Source organism: Schistosoma mansoni, chromosome 1, assembly GCF_000237925.1.
Source record: "Schistosoma mansoni strain Puerto Rico chromosome 1, complete genome".
NCBI lineage: Eukaryota > Metazoa > Platyhelminthes > Trematoda > Strigeidida > Schistosomatidae > Schistosoma > Schistosoma mansoni.
The window spans coordinates 1,972,597-1,990,829 of record NC_031495.1 but is presented as its reverse complement, the minus strand read 5'-3'; positions in this window follow the sequence as shown (position 1 = coordinate 1,990,829).

Sequence of the window (18,233 nt, the reverse complement as noted above, 5' to 3'; positions counted from 1 at the left end):
CTCTCCTTTATATAACTTTAATAAAACAAACTTATATTGGATTCAGGTGAGTGCAATGTACAAACCCATATACCATTTTTTTCCATCTGGATTTTGTCTTCTATTTTTACATGTGTGTATACGCGCACCCTGAATACAGACACTTTTACTTTGCTTTTTTTTCTTGCCCTGCTCACTGTCTACATCATGGTAACCAGTGTCGACGTGCTGATTCAAGTACCCATGTTTGTCTGTGTGCTCAGGCGATTTGTTTATCACATTGGTACACACATGTGCTTACAGACATAAATAACTTCATTTTGTTGAATATTCCATTATGTGTTCTTACTGGTAGACTTTTTTCTCCACCTCATTAAAGGAGATCAATTATCTCAGATGTGGAAACTAAAGCAGTTATATTGTTAGTCTTGGTGGTGAATGTGTGTACACTCGTATCATATACTGTTCACTGTTATGAATAATACCAGTTAATTTCTACACGATTTTTGTTATTAGTGTTATTTTGGCCCATTTATTTCTCTCATATTACACTATTCTTTCACTAGTTATTACTACAATTATCTTTTTTCAGTTTAATTTTACTTTCGAATACAACACATGTACATATATGCATACACATATTTCTTCATTCGTTTACACGGCAGGGAATTGCAAATAATGTTGTATTCCTTTCTTATTTTTATTAAAAAAGACGCAGGCAATAATTGGCTACCTCATTCTGTCATTATCACAAATTATTAACATTGTCAATCAAACAACATTGGAATAGGAATTCAGAACAGGCCTCACATGCACACACACATACACTTAAATGCACCTCACTGGTTCAAAAGTCGTAATCGAACAAGCAGGCAGTGTGTATATCATCTCAGGTGGATTTTTTTGTGGTACTTCAACAACCTTCGTTTTATTTATTGATTCCTAGTTCGCGACGTCATTTCCATTGTCATTATTCTCGTTTTTCTACGATGAATTTCATAAATATTGTTTTGTACTTCAGGGCGTATTATTTTTTAGCTTAATCTTATTAAAGCGCCAATCTGTCTCGCTACACACGTACATAAAGATGCGCGCCATACGAATCAGACCGATTTGAATGTCCTGTGTAATTTTATAAATAATAAACTAATAAATGCGCCATTTTTTGAATTTCTTTTTGTTTCACTCCTTTTTTTACTTCTAAGTATTACTTAATACGCTCTATGGAGTGACTTTTTTTTCCAATACATGTTTCTATCCGTTATTCTGGATCAATGTGTACAATCGAACGATTATGTATGAGATGTGATAGACGACAGAAATACAGATTAAAAAATGAGACTTGGTTTTTCCATCTACTATCTCCTATTGAGTAAGCAAAATCTTCCGGTATTCTCTTCGAAACAGCTTCATCTAAACTTTTCCATTTTCCACTATACTATTTATTATTGTTAATGACCATATATTTTATTTTTCTTCATAATGATAATTATTATAAACAGTAGAATCGGTTGGTTTATAGCGCCTTTTTTTAAAAAATTATTATTTATTTACTTATTAAATTATTATTATTATTTACTTTTAAATTGTTTATTTCAACTACATATTTATCGATTTGTTTGTTGAGTAAATGTGTTTTTTTGTTCTTTCTTTTACTCCCTCTCACTCTCTCCCTCATGAGTTTCTTGTCTCTTTTGAACATTATTCATTTGTTGTATGTATGTATGTATGTGTGTATATATTGTTCTGATATAATTACAGACAGTAAATAAATAGACATACCTGTATACATGCACCGAAACATACATACAGTTTAACCATTTTGTGCCTGACCCTTTTTTTTTTAATAAATTCAAAAATAAAATTTTAATGATATTTAATTCTGCTCTTTTTTTCTATTATCATTATTGTCAACTCTGCTTTGAGTTGCACCAATCATAGTTATTAGTCAGTCAGGTAGTTGTGTATAGATCTTCTATTTTGTGCTGTATTCTGTTGTTGCAATGATTGTGTATTGTTTCAGAATATGAGTTAAACAAAACGGAACATGTACGTGTAGGTATATCTTTCCAATGTTATATATATATATATATATATATATATATATATATATATATATATATATATATATTCCTTACCGTCACTCTGTTTTACACACACCCATACTCATAAATACACTTCCATAACAGTTACATTGCCATACCTCTCTCTTGCTCAGGTAATTTATGATCACCGGTCATCTTGTTAACGTGCTTTTTTTCTTTTCAAATACTTGTTTTTCGTTTCATGACTTTATTGGTGTATGTGGGCGTACAGTGTTGTTTCCTGTTCACTTATGTACCTTCCCTCTCTGATATATTATTTAGTCTGAATCCATATATCAGAATTCCATTCCCCACGTTTCTCCTTTCCAACGAATACAGACTGTGTAGTGAATACAAATTGAATTCCAAGTGACTTTTACCGTTGATCCTGTTGAGCTGTACGCCTCATCTTTTGTTTTTTTTGTGCGTTTTGTTTTACACATATGTGTAAAGAAGAATGAATAAACAGTTGTTTTTTTTTTTAAAAAAAAACTTGCCCTCATTGTCTCACTTCTCTTTGCGCCAATTGTTACTGTGTTATTTCCTCTGTTTTCTTTACTATTCTCCACGAGAAAGAAAAAACTATCATTGATTTTTGTCTTTTGATGAATAATAAATAGTAATATATTTTAAAATTTAGTTGTCTACACTTACAAATACAAAATATACTAGAAATGATTTGAATCTCATTAATATTTACTCCATAGAGTTGATTGGGGGGTTTTATTCAAATATTGAATGTAATAATTACAGCATAATATTGTGGAAGATGAAGAGTTTTATTGAATTCTCTTTGTGTCATATGTAGAGGTTTTCAAAATCTACCATATAGTGTACAACAAAATCAACCTTTTTGATTTGATTTTGTTCATACGTTTAAATAATTTAACGATTGTGATTAAGTATATGCATTTACTGAAATCTCTCAAATCAATATGTATCGAATATGCATTGTTTCTTGGCTCTACGAGGAGTCATTGTATCCTCAATAGTTCTTGGTTTAAAACAAATTATTTGGGAAGATGTTATTTCTGTGGAATCAGCCAAGTCAGTGTTGAAACAGAAACTCATAGATTAAAGATTTAATAAGGATTACGTTATGTAGACAACTTCGGAAAATATGCTTCGTTTAACTCTGAAGAAGTGTTTGAGTGATATAATGCCAACTAGTGTTATAGACTTTAATCATAAGGATTTTGAAGGTAGTATGTAGCGGAACGTGGTGTCGAAGTTTCAACAATTGTCGAACGGAGTAAAGAGTTTCAACGCATTGAAAGCATTACATTGACTGAACTCTAGGACTCCAATAGAGAAAACATTTCAGAGCACACTGGAAGTTGCAAATGGACGGCTAATGTATATGTATTATGTACAAAATTTATAGCTTCTCTCAATAAGTATACATACGTCCTGCCTGTTGCCATATTTTACAGTAATAGTTGTGATGTGTTGGTTCTAATTACAATCTTGTATGCTGTGAGCCCATATCACGAAAGAATTATTAAACTTCTGAAAAAACTAACACTGCATAGTTTTTGCTAGTCCTTCAATCCAATATTATTATTTGTGATGAAAATCAATTTTGCTGTGTTCACAATTCCCCACACAAAATCACTCAGCTCGAAGAAGAATATCAACAGAATCGTTTGTTAATAGGATGGAACAAACAATATAACTCAGTAATTTAATTACGTATGTTAAAGCAGTTTAATCCACTGTTATGTTAAATTGTATACATGCATTTAAAGGGAATCAGTGTTGTTCATTGATTCAAGCCTTTGTTATTCCAATCACAACTAGTACACTTGTCATCACACTACCAATTTATAACTTTCACTTATCTATGTAATCTATTGACTCATAAACTGCCTTGATTGGTTAAATAATTTCGTATATGCATATAAATATTACTATGTATTAGAGTAAAGCCCGATGAAGATATAATCGAAAACAATTATTTGCGCTCATATATGTTATATATGGATTAACTTAAGTTCTAGTGGATGGGTTTACGTAAATCCACGTACCGCTTACCATATGTGGCGTTTCGTTTTCCGTTTGCCTCCTGTCAGTTTAAAACCGGTTAGTGCAGTCAGTCGTTAGAATTCGCTGGAAGAATGCTAACTTCTGGGCCAGTATCGGTGAGGTAGTGAACTTTCATAATCACATCATTGACGTGTAACAGACGGCTATGTTTGCCGGCTACGGCTGCCGTTAACGCATGTCGACTGGGAAGTTTCCCGAATTGTTCTTCGTGTCGGTCGGTTTGGATTTCGGAAAATTGCAGGGTTTTCTGCAATTTTGAAAAGATTCTCCGTACTGATTATGATACCAGCACAAATCAGGGTTATCTGTCTGTCATGATCTAGAGACAGATTGCTTTCGTCAAGAACTCCTTCAAGGAGTTTGGCAGCGTCTACAGTCATGACGAATACTAAGGTAACATGTCGGAGTATGACTAAGTTCCCTAACGTCATTTCATATCGTTTGAGGTTATTCTTTGACTGGAGAAAGCTCGGCATCAGAAGTCCTTATGATCTCTATAATCCGGTCGGCAGATGCAGTCAGCTCGTCTAGAGCGTTGTTGTGAAACGAGACAAGCACTGCCTGCACCTTTTGGGGAAGCTCAGACAAGAAAAGTTATCTAAACAAGCCATCATCGAAAGTCCTTTGACCAATTACCTCACTCATTTGGAACATGTCCGTTGCTAGGCCATGTTGTAGATCGATGTTGTTGAGGAGTTGATCTAGCCTATGCCTATCAGTTAAACCTCCGCATTTAAGAATAAGCCTTTTTAAAGTTTCATAAGGTTCCGAAACACCACTAGTAAACATAGTAGGTGTGACATACCTGTTGAATTCGCGCGACAGTGCCTTTACTTACTTACGCCTGTTACCCCTCGTCGAGGAGCACAGGCCGCTCACCAGCATTCTCCATCCAACTCTGTCCTGAGCCTTCCTTTCCAGTTCTTTCCAGTTGCTGTTCATCCTTTTCATATCTGCTTCTATTTCCCGGCATGGTTTGTTCTTTGGCCTTCCTCTTTTCCGCTTCCCTTCCTGATTCCAAGTTAGGGATTGAGTCGTGATGCACATTGGTGATTTCCTTAGTGTATGTCCGATCCACTTCCAACGTCTTTTCCTAATTTCCTCTTTAGCTGGAAGATGGTTTGTCCTCTCTCATAAAACGCTGTTGCTGATAGTATCCGGCCAATGGATGTTGAGAATTTTGCGTAGACAGCTGTTGATAAATACTTGTACCTTCCTGATGATGGTCGTAGTAGTTCTCCACGTTTCAGCTCCGTACAGTAGGACTGTCTTGACGTTCGTATTAAAGATTCTGACTTTGAAATTAGTTGACAGTTGTTTTGAGTTCCATATATTCTTCAATTGTAGAAATGCTGCCCTTGCTTTGCCAATCCTCGCCTTTACATCTGCATCCGATCCTCCTTGTTTATCAACGATGCTCCCCAGGTACTTGAATGTTTCCACCTCTTCCAGAGTTTCGCCATCAAGTGTGATTGGGTTGGTGTTCTCCGTGTTGCATTTGAGAATCTTGCTTTTTCCTTTGTGAATGTGGAGGCCTATCGATGCGGAGGCTGCTGCTACATTTGCTGTCTTCATCTGCATTTGTTCGTGTGTATGAGAGAGGAGGGCTAGGTCATCTGCGAGGTTCAAATCATCTAATTGATTCTGAGCTGTCCATTGTATTCCGTATTTCCCGTCAGATGCCGAATTCTTCATAATCCGGTCAATCACTAGAAGGAAGAGGAATGGGGAGAGTAGACAGCCTTGTCTGACTCCGGTTCTTACTGGAAATGCATCTGTCAGCTGTCCTCCATGCACGACTTTGCACTGTAGTCCATCGTATGAGTTCTGGATAATGTTGACAATCTTTTCAGGAACTCCATAGTGTCGAAGAAGTTTCCATAATGTTCTCCTGTCCACGCTGTCAAATGCCTTCTCAAAATCAATGAAGTTGACGTATAGTGATGAGTTCCACTCAACTGATTGTTCAACGATGATCCGTAGTGTCGCAATCTGGTCTGTGCACGACCTATCCTTACGGAATCCAGCCTGTTGATCCCTAAGTTCGGCGTCTACTGCGTCTTTCATCCGATTCAGCAGCACTCTGTTGAAAACTTTTCCAGGTACTGATAACAAACTGATGCCTCTGTAGTTCTCACATTTGCTCAGATCTCCTTTCTTTGGTATCTTGATGAGATATCCTTCTTTCCAGTCCGTTGGCACTTGTTCCTCTTCCCAAATCTTCTTGAATAGAAGGTGAAGCATGTTTGCAGTTATTTCAATGTCTGACTTCAGTGCTTCTGCTGGTATATTGTCAGGTCCTGCCGCCTTCCCACTTTTGATTTGTCTGATGGCCATCTTGACGTCTTCGATCGTTGGTGGAGTGACATCTATGGGAAGGTCAGTGTGTGCTGCTTCGATGTTCGATGGATTCAATGGGGCTGGTCTATTCAGTAGTTCCTCGAAGTATTCTGCCCATCTTTTCCTCTGTTCTTGAATCTCAGTGACTGTCTTTCCTTCTTTGTCCTTGACTGGTCTCTCTGGTTTGCTATATCTCCCTGCCAATTTCTTCGTCGTATCATATAGTTGTTTCATATTCCCTTCTCTTGCAGCTTTTTCCGCTGTCGTTGCTAGTTCTCCCATGTATTTCTGCTTGTCGGCTTTAATGCTTTTCTTCACTTCCCTGTTTGCTTCTGCGTGGTCTGCTTGTGCTTTGACTTTCTCTGCTCGTGTTCGGCTGTTGTTAATTGCTAGTTTCTTGTTCTTCCTCTCTTGAATTTTGTCCAGGGTTCCCACGATTTAATGAATGTGTTCATAGACTAGCTTGTGCAATGAATCAAACAAAATCGTTGAAGTTAGTGCTTCTTTTATCCCTTTCCAGTTGTCCTTCAAAGTAGTTTCTTGTTCATTCAGTAGATCCTGTAGAGCTTGGAACCTGTTGTTGAGAGTTATCTTGAATTCGTGGAGCTTGTCAATATCTCGAAGGAAGACTGTATTGAACCTTTGTAGCGCTGTTTGTCCAGTTGTCCAGTGTTTCTTTAGCTTCAGTCTCATCTTGGCCACAACCAGGTGGTGATCTGAAGCTATGTCAGCTCCTCTCCGGGTTCTCACATCTTCCATTGATCTTCGGAATTTTTTGTTGATACAGATGTGATCTATCTGGTTCTCTGTGGTTTGGTCCGGTGAGATCCATGTAGCTTTGTGTATGCGCTTGTGTGGGAATATTGTGCCGCCTATAACCAATTTGTTGAATGCACATAGGTTTGCAAGTCTCTCCCCACTTTCATTTCTCTCTCCTAGTCCATGTCGTCCAATTATATCTTCATATCCTGTGTTGTCCACTCCAACTTTAGCATTTAGATCTCCCATCAGAATGGTGAGGTCCTTTTGTGAGCACTTCGCTATAATTGATTGCAGCCTTTCATAGAACTGATCTTTATCATCGTCGTTGCTATCATTGGTGGGTGCATAACATTGGATAACGTTCATTGTGATTCCTTCCTTCTTTGTTCTGAATGATGCTTTGATTATCCTGGGTCCATGAGATTCCCATCCCACAAGTGCATTTCGTGCTTCTTTGGACAGCATTAGAGCAACTCCCTGAGTGTGTGGAGCATTTCCCCCTTCGTGACCGGAGTACAGCAGCATCTCTCCTGTACCTAGCCTTTGTTGTCCAGATTGTATCCAATGGGTTTCGCTGATTCCGAGTACTGCCAAGTTGTATCTCCTCATTTCCATTGCTATTTGACTGGTCTTTCCTGTCTCCCACATTGTCCGGACGTTCCATGTACCTATAAAGAGTGTTGCTCTGGTTGTTAGAAGGTGCATCGGTCTCGTGACTTCCGAAGAATTTCGGCTTTCATCATGAGACGTCATAATTATTCCTTGAACTCGAAGGGCAGAGTTTAAATGGTTTGAATTATTTTTTCTGGTTAGCGTTTTTTTAGCGAGTTAGCTTTTCTACGGGATGGGGTCGCTAACCCCATGCCCAACCCTCCTCCTTTACCCGGGCTTGGGACAGGCAGTAACTCTAGAAGAGCTACAGGCGGAGTTGTGCCTTTGCTACTGAGAGGAATTGTGCATGTGGATCAGTCACGTCAGACATATACTCCTCTGATAGTTTGCTATGTTCAGCGGCGTCTGGTCGTCTTTCCTTACCATATGGGGCCATATGGTACAATATAGTAATGAAAATTAGATACAATGGAAATTTTGATCCATTGTAAACTTCGTCGTTTTTTCATCTTTTCCAACCGTCCTGGAAAAGAAAAAGAAGGGATATGCAAGTGTATGTCGAATCACACTTATACGTGTGTGAAGACACAAAGCGGGTGAAAAAAAGGAAAATACACTCATATACATGCGTTTCGTGAACATACAATAGCGTAAAAACAATCTTTACAGTATGGTATATAATACAAAGAAAAATCGAGACGAAAGAAAGTGTTATCATGGTGTTGTTGTTTAATTACTTCAATAAATAAGTTAAAGGTTGGATATTAATTCTTCTCAAATACATTGATTCAGTTTTAACTATCTAACTACTACCATGGTACCATGGACGTCAGTACTTTTCTTGATGCTTACATGATTAATGGTCTATGGTCCCTATTTTACGCTCTTTCTCTTAAGACATAGGAGAAATTTGATTTATGAAAATTATTCAACAATCCTTAAAAAATATGTATGTTATTGTGAAATATTTTATTTTTCACACAAGTTGATAAATTAAATCATATGCAACAAGTGATGTGACTGTCCATTCCCCTTTATATTCTTGAACAGACTATTCCATAAATAATTATCCTAATCCAGGATTGTGGATTATAACTTTTAACATCTGATTGTATTTGGTATTTCATCAATATTGAAAATCATCAGAATAAATATATTGCTTATGTTGTTTATTTGTCATCTTCAGGGAATAGGTTTTGAAGTGGATCTAGAAATAATGGCGTTATTATATCGGAAAAAGATGAGTTTATGATCATCTATAGAATGATTGTTGTTGTTTACGTTTTCGCACTCACAAAAATAAATTGCATAGCACTATCCTAGGTGATGAACGATATATCTATCTATCTGATATAGCTTAGTAGACTATGCTACATTATATAATCTATCTATAATAGGAGCGACCGGATTGTAATTATGAGTTTGCAACAAATTATTTGACTAAATGCTTTCACACACTTGCTCGGATTCTTACAATTGTCAACCCATGTGGAAGAGCATGCGCCAGTCACCAGCATTCCCCATCCAACTATATCCTCGGATCTCCTCTCCAGTTGCTAATCATTCCTCTCATGCCTGATTTCAATTCCCGAATCAATGTATGCATTGATATGCCTCCTTTCCTTCCACCATCACGATTACACATCAGGGTTCGCTTCGAGATGCTGTTTGATGACTTCCTCAATGAACGTCCTATCCACCTCAAGCATCTCTACCTAATCCCCTCTTCAACTGGAAACCGGTTTGTTCTCTCTCACAGTAGGTTGTTGTGGATGATATCCAGTGAACGGACACTGAGTACCATGAGTGGACAATTGTTCATAAATGCATATATGTTTCTGATGATGGTTGTAGTAGTTGTCGATGTCTCATTTCCGTACAGTAGGACTGTCTTGACGTTCGTATTGAAAACTCTGACTTTTGTGTTTACTGGTAATTGTTTTGAGTCCAATATGTTCTCCAGTTGTAGGAATGCCGTCCTTGATTTGCCAATCCTTACCATCAATCATATCTGCATCAGATCCTCATTGTTCATAGATCATGTTGATCAGTGAAGTGCGTGGATTTTTTCACCTACTCCAGAGCTTCTCCATCAAGTGTGATTGCATCGTTGTTCTGTTCTCTACGATAGGCTTGAGGGCCTTGTTGTTTCCCTTGTGTATGTTGAGGTCTACTGATGCAGAGAATGCTGCTACAACGACTGTCTTCACCTGCATTTGTTGGTGTGTATGGGATAGAAGAGCTAGGTCATCTGCAAAGTCCAAATGGTATAGTATAGTATAGTGTAGTTGCATTCAAACTGTCCACTCTATTCAATGATTCTACTGAGATGTGGAGGTCTTCACAATCCAGTCGACCATCGAAAGAATGAGGAAAGACGAGAGTAATCTTGTCTGATGCAGTAAAGAATTCTAGGGATATATTGTCCACTACTACAATAAACTTTTTTAAATATACTTTTAAATTGTAGCTATTCCAAACATCTTTTAGAAATGTCTTTGACAGTATTCTCTACCTGAACCAATCGTTAAAGTTTTCTACCAGTTTAGTTGGTACAACTGGTTTTCCGCCTAAAATAATGTGTTGAATTCCATCATGTTCATCTCTTGTTTTGTTATAGTACAGGCGAAGAAGAAAATGTGCCACATATTTCAGTGTATCTGTTTGAGTTTTCAAGTATTTAGTACAGTTATAATTCATAATTCTTTTAAAATAGTCTGACAGTATTTACAAATACCATTCAAAATCGTCCAGTTCAAACAATTCTCAAACAAACAGTTCAATTGCAATATTTGAACCGATTGAAATATAGGTGGCCCAGATGGTTTATGATGTTAAAGACCAATCCAATTATAATTCTGATAATTTCCCCACTACTAATAACTCTTTAGATAATTCCGAATTTCAGATAGACAAAGAAAATAAAAATAAAATTGTTGAATATTAAAGATCGAACAGAATTGCAAATAAACCCAGACTAAATCATAGACATATAGACTGAAAATCAGTATGTAGCGGGTTTGGCGAATAAATACTACACCTACTGAACAGATGAATATTTTATGTTGTATGTAAACCGATCATAATAACACAATCCAATCTGATATTGCGTACGTCGAATTTAAGTTATTAATTGTGTCTTGTTGAAGTTCTTGACCTATTGGGATTAGTTCTATTTCGTTACATTATAATAAATTCATATTGATTTATTTACGTATTGTGTAATACCTATACACAAAAAAAGTAAGCACAAGATACACACGCCCCCCTAAGACCCTATAGTAAGTAAAACAAACTTAAAATTTGTACCTTTAAATGTAATTAAGAAGAATATCCATTATTTCTTTTTAAATAAAGATAAAATGAACTGAATACACGTTATTAATGAACAACCGGATCTGTTGTAAGGTAGTAACTCACTAAAGACAATGGTGGACGGTGGCTCAATTTCGTGGATTGGTTGAAGTTAGACATAAACACCTTTGGATTCCGGCTCAGTAGTCTAGAAGTTAAGTGTTCGACTCCCGCGAGGCGGGATCGTGGATACGCACTGCCGAGGATTCCCGCGATGGGACGAAACGGCCTTCCAGTGCTTCCAGGTTTTCCGTGGTGGTCTGGCTTCAATTGACTCATGAATTTAACGATAAAATTACTAAAATCTCCACAAAACCCCTTCTGAGAATATTTATATGTTTGTTTGTGGAACATAGATGAATAAAAGTTAAAAGTAAACAAAAAATAACAAATCACCAGTTATATATCAGGATAACTGTAGAAAACAAAAAGAAGACATGAAAATCAATCAGATAAAGGATAAACACTATTTCTAAAGTATCATTACCAAGGTAAGACAAAGTATCATTTTAACAAAACTGAACATTAGATAGAAAGTTAATAATAAAAATAATGGTATAGTCGTAATATCTCAACGAGTAGAAATCAGAACTTTCGACGTTTCGTGGATTCTTCAGAGAGTAAATAAGTAAATTAAATTAACGCAAGTTTAAGTAGTACAGAAATGAATAGAATAAATTGAGATTGTTTGGATAAACGGTTTAGGTTGAATGAATAGTTATACCTTCATTTCCATTGTAGACAGAGGGATTTAGGACACCACACTTACTTCCCCTTCTTTATATTTGGAAAAACCTTTCTAAATTATTTCGATATTTTTCATATATAATGGGTGGATATTAGAAAGTAACACTTACTACCGTTTCCTGTTTGATTTGTAAAATTTCAAGTTCTACAGAATTATTAAGTCTCTTTATGTGGCTTAAATGTTTCTTGATACGAGTTAATATTACATAAGAAGATACTTCAACACAGAAAGCATCACAAACAGCAAAATCTAAAATAAACGGAATAAATATAAGATGGATCTTTTCTTCTATCCGGACTAACACATTTCAATAGGTGTTAGGCGCTTTATAGAAAGCTTTAATTCTATATATGCCTTCAAGATAGGTTGCGATTCTTCTGTCTTACCATGATGGGAAGGCAAAACTAAATTACCAGTTCATGATATTTCATTCAGATTGTTATTCAAAGCTATAGTGTTTTGTTTTAATACTTTTCCAATAATTTTTATATGAAAAGGGGGTAATCTATGTTAGGTGCTGACCGGGAGGTGTGACTTCGACGTCAGCTGCTGGTTACACCATTTCCGTCTAACTCGAGTAGGCTCCAATCATTGGACATAGATCATCTACATTAGTGATCTAAATTAACATTAAAACTGAGACTAAATATTCATATCAGGAAAAATATATTAATAACAATAATACTAATGTAATTAATCTTATCAAACAACAAATTAAGGTGATTAGTTATTGCGTCCCCACTAATGCAGTTGGAAGTTTAAAATCGAATCCCCTACTAATCAAAGTATATCAACTGAATTTTGCATAGTTTTGAATACAGAAAAACATTATGCCGGTAACTCTATTAAGATTATCTCCGGTGAAGTGCAGCACAAACACCAAAAGTTCTATGCTATATCTTAAATAGTATTAGTGAAGTGTATGCTACTGACGTCGACAGAGATTAGTAGTACGTGACGCCAATCAGAAATGGAGTAAAGAATAATCTACAGAAGATTTGCAGACGAAGTATTTGATCTATGAATTCATTTAGTATTGTTTGTTTGAGTATTCCCATCGATGTGTTAGGACTGCAACTGGTCAGTCTCTAATTGGCATATGTGCATACTGTGCTTATTGCCTCAATATAGCCTTAATTCACAAACATGTTAAGCAAAGATGGATAGTGGCTAGCAGTGGAACCCAGGACGCGCGTTTCGTCCTATTTGCAGGTTACATCCAGATGATGAGTCCCAAATTGGACGAAACGCGCGTCCTGGATTCCACTGCTAGCCACTATCCATCTTCGCTTATTTGATGTATGGTTTTCACATTTTATCAATGAACTCTGTAATTCCATGTTGAGAAATAAACTGGTCTTCCCCACCTGAATGTTCGTTCACTACAGTACTAGTAGTAATAGTTCTTTTCAACTACAATTATTCATCATTAATTACCCCGTTAAATATATTTGGCTCTCTTCACGATGCTATTTTGCCATATATCGTGAAATATTCTCATGTTTTAACCACTTATATATTTTAATTTTGTTCATTCGTCAGGAATAAATGATTGGATCACTCTTGGCTTTTAATTAAGAGACGAACAAAAGTCATATTATCGTTTTAAAATTGTCTTGAATTTGGATAACTCGGTCATAACTTTTAAGACCTATTTGATTTTCATTCAATCACCGTTCTAAATATACTAGGATTATTATATTTGGTACGTGGCTAATAGTGGGATTCAAAATGTGCGTTTCTTTCTCTTACGAACTCGTCGGCTGGATGTACCTGCATCCCAAAGTTGCTATTCACACTGAAACTGGAATCCAATATGTTTAGCTTCTAGGATTCTATTTTAAATCCTTCAAACTTGTGGTCATGAGATGAGTAAATCTCCAACCGATGATAAAGTGATACAAAATGTTAGTTGTAGTACACATATTATTTACAAATATCAAGATAAAGAATAGGAAAACTGAGAAATTGTACTCTTTGTTCTAATAAGTCAACAGACTGTCTGACCTTGAAACAAGGACATAACCAAATAATAAGTTAATCAATCGGTAAACAAATAGATTTCCGCATAAACAGAACACATTATCCATCAAAACGACTGAGGTATGAATGGAATATATTATGCACAAGTGACTAATAAATCAGGTCAAGGTCATTATCTATGTAACCTTAGCGACAGAGTTAACTTATGAGGAGGGGGAGAGAAGAACTGGAACGCTGGTTTGAAAAGAAATTGAAGTAACAAGGTTCAAACATGCAAATGTTGTTCCACATTAATTGATGGACCATCGAAATAAAAATAATTGAGTAACATTAAATAATATGAAGTGAATTGGGCTAAAATTTCCTTCTCTGAATTCTCTTTATTTTCATTCAATGGGTCATTTTAATTGACTAAATAATATACATGAAATCATTCATTTCAACAATACTAATTTTAGAAGGGGTTTTATGGAGATTTTAGTAATTTTTATAGAGTTGAGATCAGGAGTCTCAGTGCTTGCAGGTTTTCTATGGTGGTCTACCTTCAATTGACTCATGATCTCAACTCTATAAAAATACTAATTTTAAATCTCATAGTCATGTGATTGATAAATTATGCACAGAATAAATTAGCTCGGTTTAAAATACTAAATTACCTTCACAGATATTTTTTATTGTATACTTTGAATACAATGTATGGTTTGCCAGAAATCCCTATTCCTGTTGACATTTCCTTATGATTGGTGTATTTTGAAGCTTGACAAAATCCAAGATTACCCAGAAACTGAAACTTCTTTCCTTTAACATCTCTGAGTAGTTCAGTAGAAGAGTCTTTGCGGGTTCTGATCTGTGAAGAAGGAAAAATGTTCTACGGATCGTTGATATAAGTGAAATTGAATTCCGAGTAAGGGTTTTTGATCTGTTGACTTCAGCCAAAAGTTATTGCCAAACAGTAAACTCTTACATCACTTACCCTAATAATTACACTGGAAACTGAAATAACAACGTTAAATTACCAAGCTCAGTAAATAGAAATTTTTGTGATTTGATTGTAATAATCATTCCAATATAACCACCCCTTCGAAAGAAAAGCATGTCAACAGTTGTGATAGTTTCTGTTGAATTTTACAGTTTTTAGCTAAGCCATAGATTTTACATAAAGTAGGAGCTGATAGTGTCATACTGAATGACAATGAAATCTGCGCAATAAAATTCAGAGGACGTAACACCAAGAACAGTTTTTATAATTACAATAATAATGATAATAAACGTCTGTTAAAGGTGGTGACAGTGAGGTAGAATAACCAAAGGTATTAAAAAATCATTTTAAACACGGAAACTAATAATCGTCTGATTGTTAATGGTTTAAATATTCATCAAAACATAAATAGGAAAAATTATCATTGGGAAAGGATGGATCAGTATGATAAGATAAAATGTTGAAATTGAGATTAAATGTAATCAAGAGGATCATGGAAACAGAAATAAACCAGTAGGGGGTAGAGTGTTTAAGGAGAAGATGGAAGGAGATAGCTATTAAAGAAAAAGAACAGGAAGAAAGAAAAAAAGTCATAAAGCATTAAGACCATGGTAGCAGAAGAGGTTGTACCAATCTCTTTCGGGCACACAATTCTGATTTACCCAGATGTATGGCTACTGCTTCGGCATTGCTAAGAAGATGCAATATAATTGCCTTTCGAAGACTTCTACTTACATTGTGGATGACTTTGAACGCACATTCCGTCTTGATTGAGTGACCTATGTTCACAAGGTGTTCGGTTATTGATCTTCTTATTAAGCCGTTTGCTCCTCTCCTTAGTCACGCCAGGTAATGTTCTTGAATTCTTCTGGATAAAAAACGCATTGAACGACCTGGCTCCACATGAGCAGGTAAATTGGTAAATGCGAATTGAGTTTGTCAGGTGAGATAATTTATCCAAAGATTATTGATGAACAATGATCGGCTGGAAAATATTATTCACAACGTTACTGCGAAGAACATTCTTTTCAAAAATCAGAAATTCTCCCCTATAAGACGTACGTGGGTCTGTCAACCTTGAAGTCGATGATCATGGATAATGTTTTCTTTTCGACTGAAGTTAGCAAACTAATCACGAAGGACAGTATCTTTCTCAAAAGCTCCAACCAGAAAAAATCATCCATTCTATTTAAACTATGAACTAGGGGAAGAAGGGTAGTCTTTAAAAAACAGGTACGATACCTTATGATGAAAGACAAGATTCATCCCAAACCACGAGGCCGATCACCCTTATGATAATCATGATAGTACTTACCATTTCTACGAGAAAAATCAGTAGTATGTATGAGACCAGGATGATCACTAAAGTAAATTCAGAAATTAGAATATACAAACTCACGGTGTCTGGAATAAGCGAAACTAATCGGGTGTAAACAAAACAGAAAACATAAGAACCGAAAGAGGTGTTGTTATACACTGATAATAACGAAGAGAATACATATCACACTCAGGGATTTAGAATGATACCGTCCTAAGAAGTACGACAAACACTCATAGGATAAGAATCTCACGAATACACAACCATAAGAGCATCCTTCAAAACAATGAACAAGAGAATCTCAATGCATGTTATCCAGAGCTATGCACCCACCAATAATAACAATGGAAACGGTAAAGACCATTTTCATCAGAAGCTCCAGTAGACCGTAGATAGATGTCCAGGAAAGTACATGATCATCCCGATGGCAGACTTAAACATCAAAGTCGGAATGGACAACACCGGTTATGAAGATATCATGGGACAACACAGACCGACTGAGAGAAAGGAACGATACACTGAACAGGACACAGGAAAGGAAAGACAAACAGACAACAATCAATAACAACCAAACAAGAACAGAGAAAGTCAAGACACAGGTCAAATAAACAGAAGAAAACAAGCACGTGAGAAGCAGCATTAGAGATGACAAGCAGAAATAGGTGGACCACCTAACAACGAAAACGGAAAACGCTAATGGACAGAAAATCAAACAACAACCATATGATACATAGAAGAAGCTAGCAAAAAAATGTAGTAAACCAAATGATCAATCAAAAGCGAAGAAAACAGTCAGTCAGTCAGTCACAACGTAGAGCTTCGTACGTACGTACATCAATTCGAGTTGCCATACCACATTAGCACAGAGATGCAGTTGTCGATTCAAATTCCATAGTGGTAGAAGTAGTAAGAGTATAAGCATTATGTTAAAGATTAGGGTTTGAGCAGGGGACTTTCCATCTGAAACAATAGGGTTGGTTGTAGATCTACAAGCTGTTAATAATTTTGCAATTACTTGATTTGTCCCCTCGTCTCCACCTTCCATCAATACTCTTTTAAACGTGTCAACAAAGCGCTCTGGCTGTCCATTTGATTGAGAGCGATAGGGTTAGAGAGTAAACGTGTAATTCCGTTAATGCTGCAGAAGTGCTTGAATGATTCTGAAGTGAATTGTGAGCTGTTGTCAGTCACCGAATTCTCCGCAAATCCGAAACAGCTGAACAATTCAGATAACCTCATGAATGTTTCACTGCCTGTACAATTTGCCATAGCATAGATTTGTGGCTATTTCAAGAGCGTGTGCACTATGACTAGAAATACTTTTCCTCGTACTCGGTCAACAAAATCTGCGTGAAGCCTCTCCCAGGGACAATCAGGGTTTGTCTAATGTTGTGGTTCAAATTTCTTCGGATTCTTGACCGCTTTTAAGCACGATGAACAATTGCAGCATCTAGTCTTGATACCTTCATCTATGGTAGACCAGTAAGGATAGTTTTGAGCAAACGATTTTATCTTATTGATACCGGGATGGCTGCTGTGAATGTGTTTCAAGACATTTTGATGTAATGGTCTTTGGAACAACAATCCTGGATAAAAAGTTTACCAGCGTTTCAGGGTCCCTTTGTGCTATTTCTGAGGAATTTTCTGCGTCCCCCCCAAAACACTACCATTGGCATTGACAAAACTTGGAGCATAAAAGTGTTTTATTTTAAAATCAAAATTTCATAACCCTTTCATTGGTCTGTGGAGGTTCTGAGTAGCAGTGAGAATAAACATACTACTATCAGACAGGGTTAGTTGACAATATTATACCCTAAAACCTATATTTGGTCGTCCTCCAACCGAGTTTTCTAGATTATTCTGACTTCGTGGAACATATGCTCCGGAAAAATAGCTCAATTGTACCATCCTATTAAGATACGTAATTCTTGCTGCATACAAAACTCAATATGTAAATGAGAAGACTGAAAGGAGTTATTTACTTACACCTATCACCCTCGTGGAAGAGCATGCGCCAGTCACCAGCAT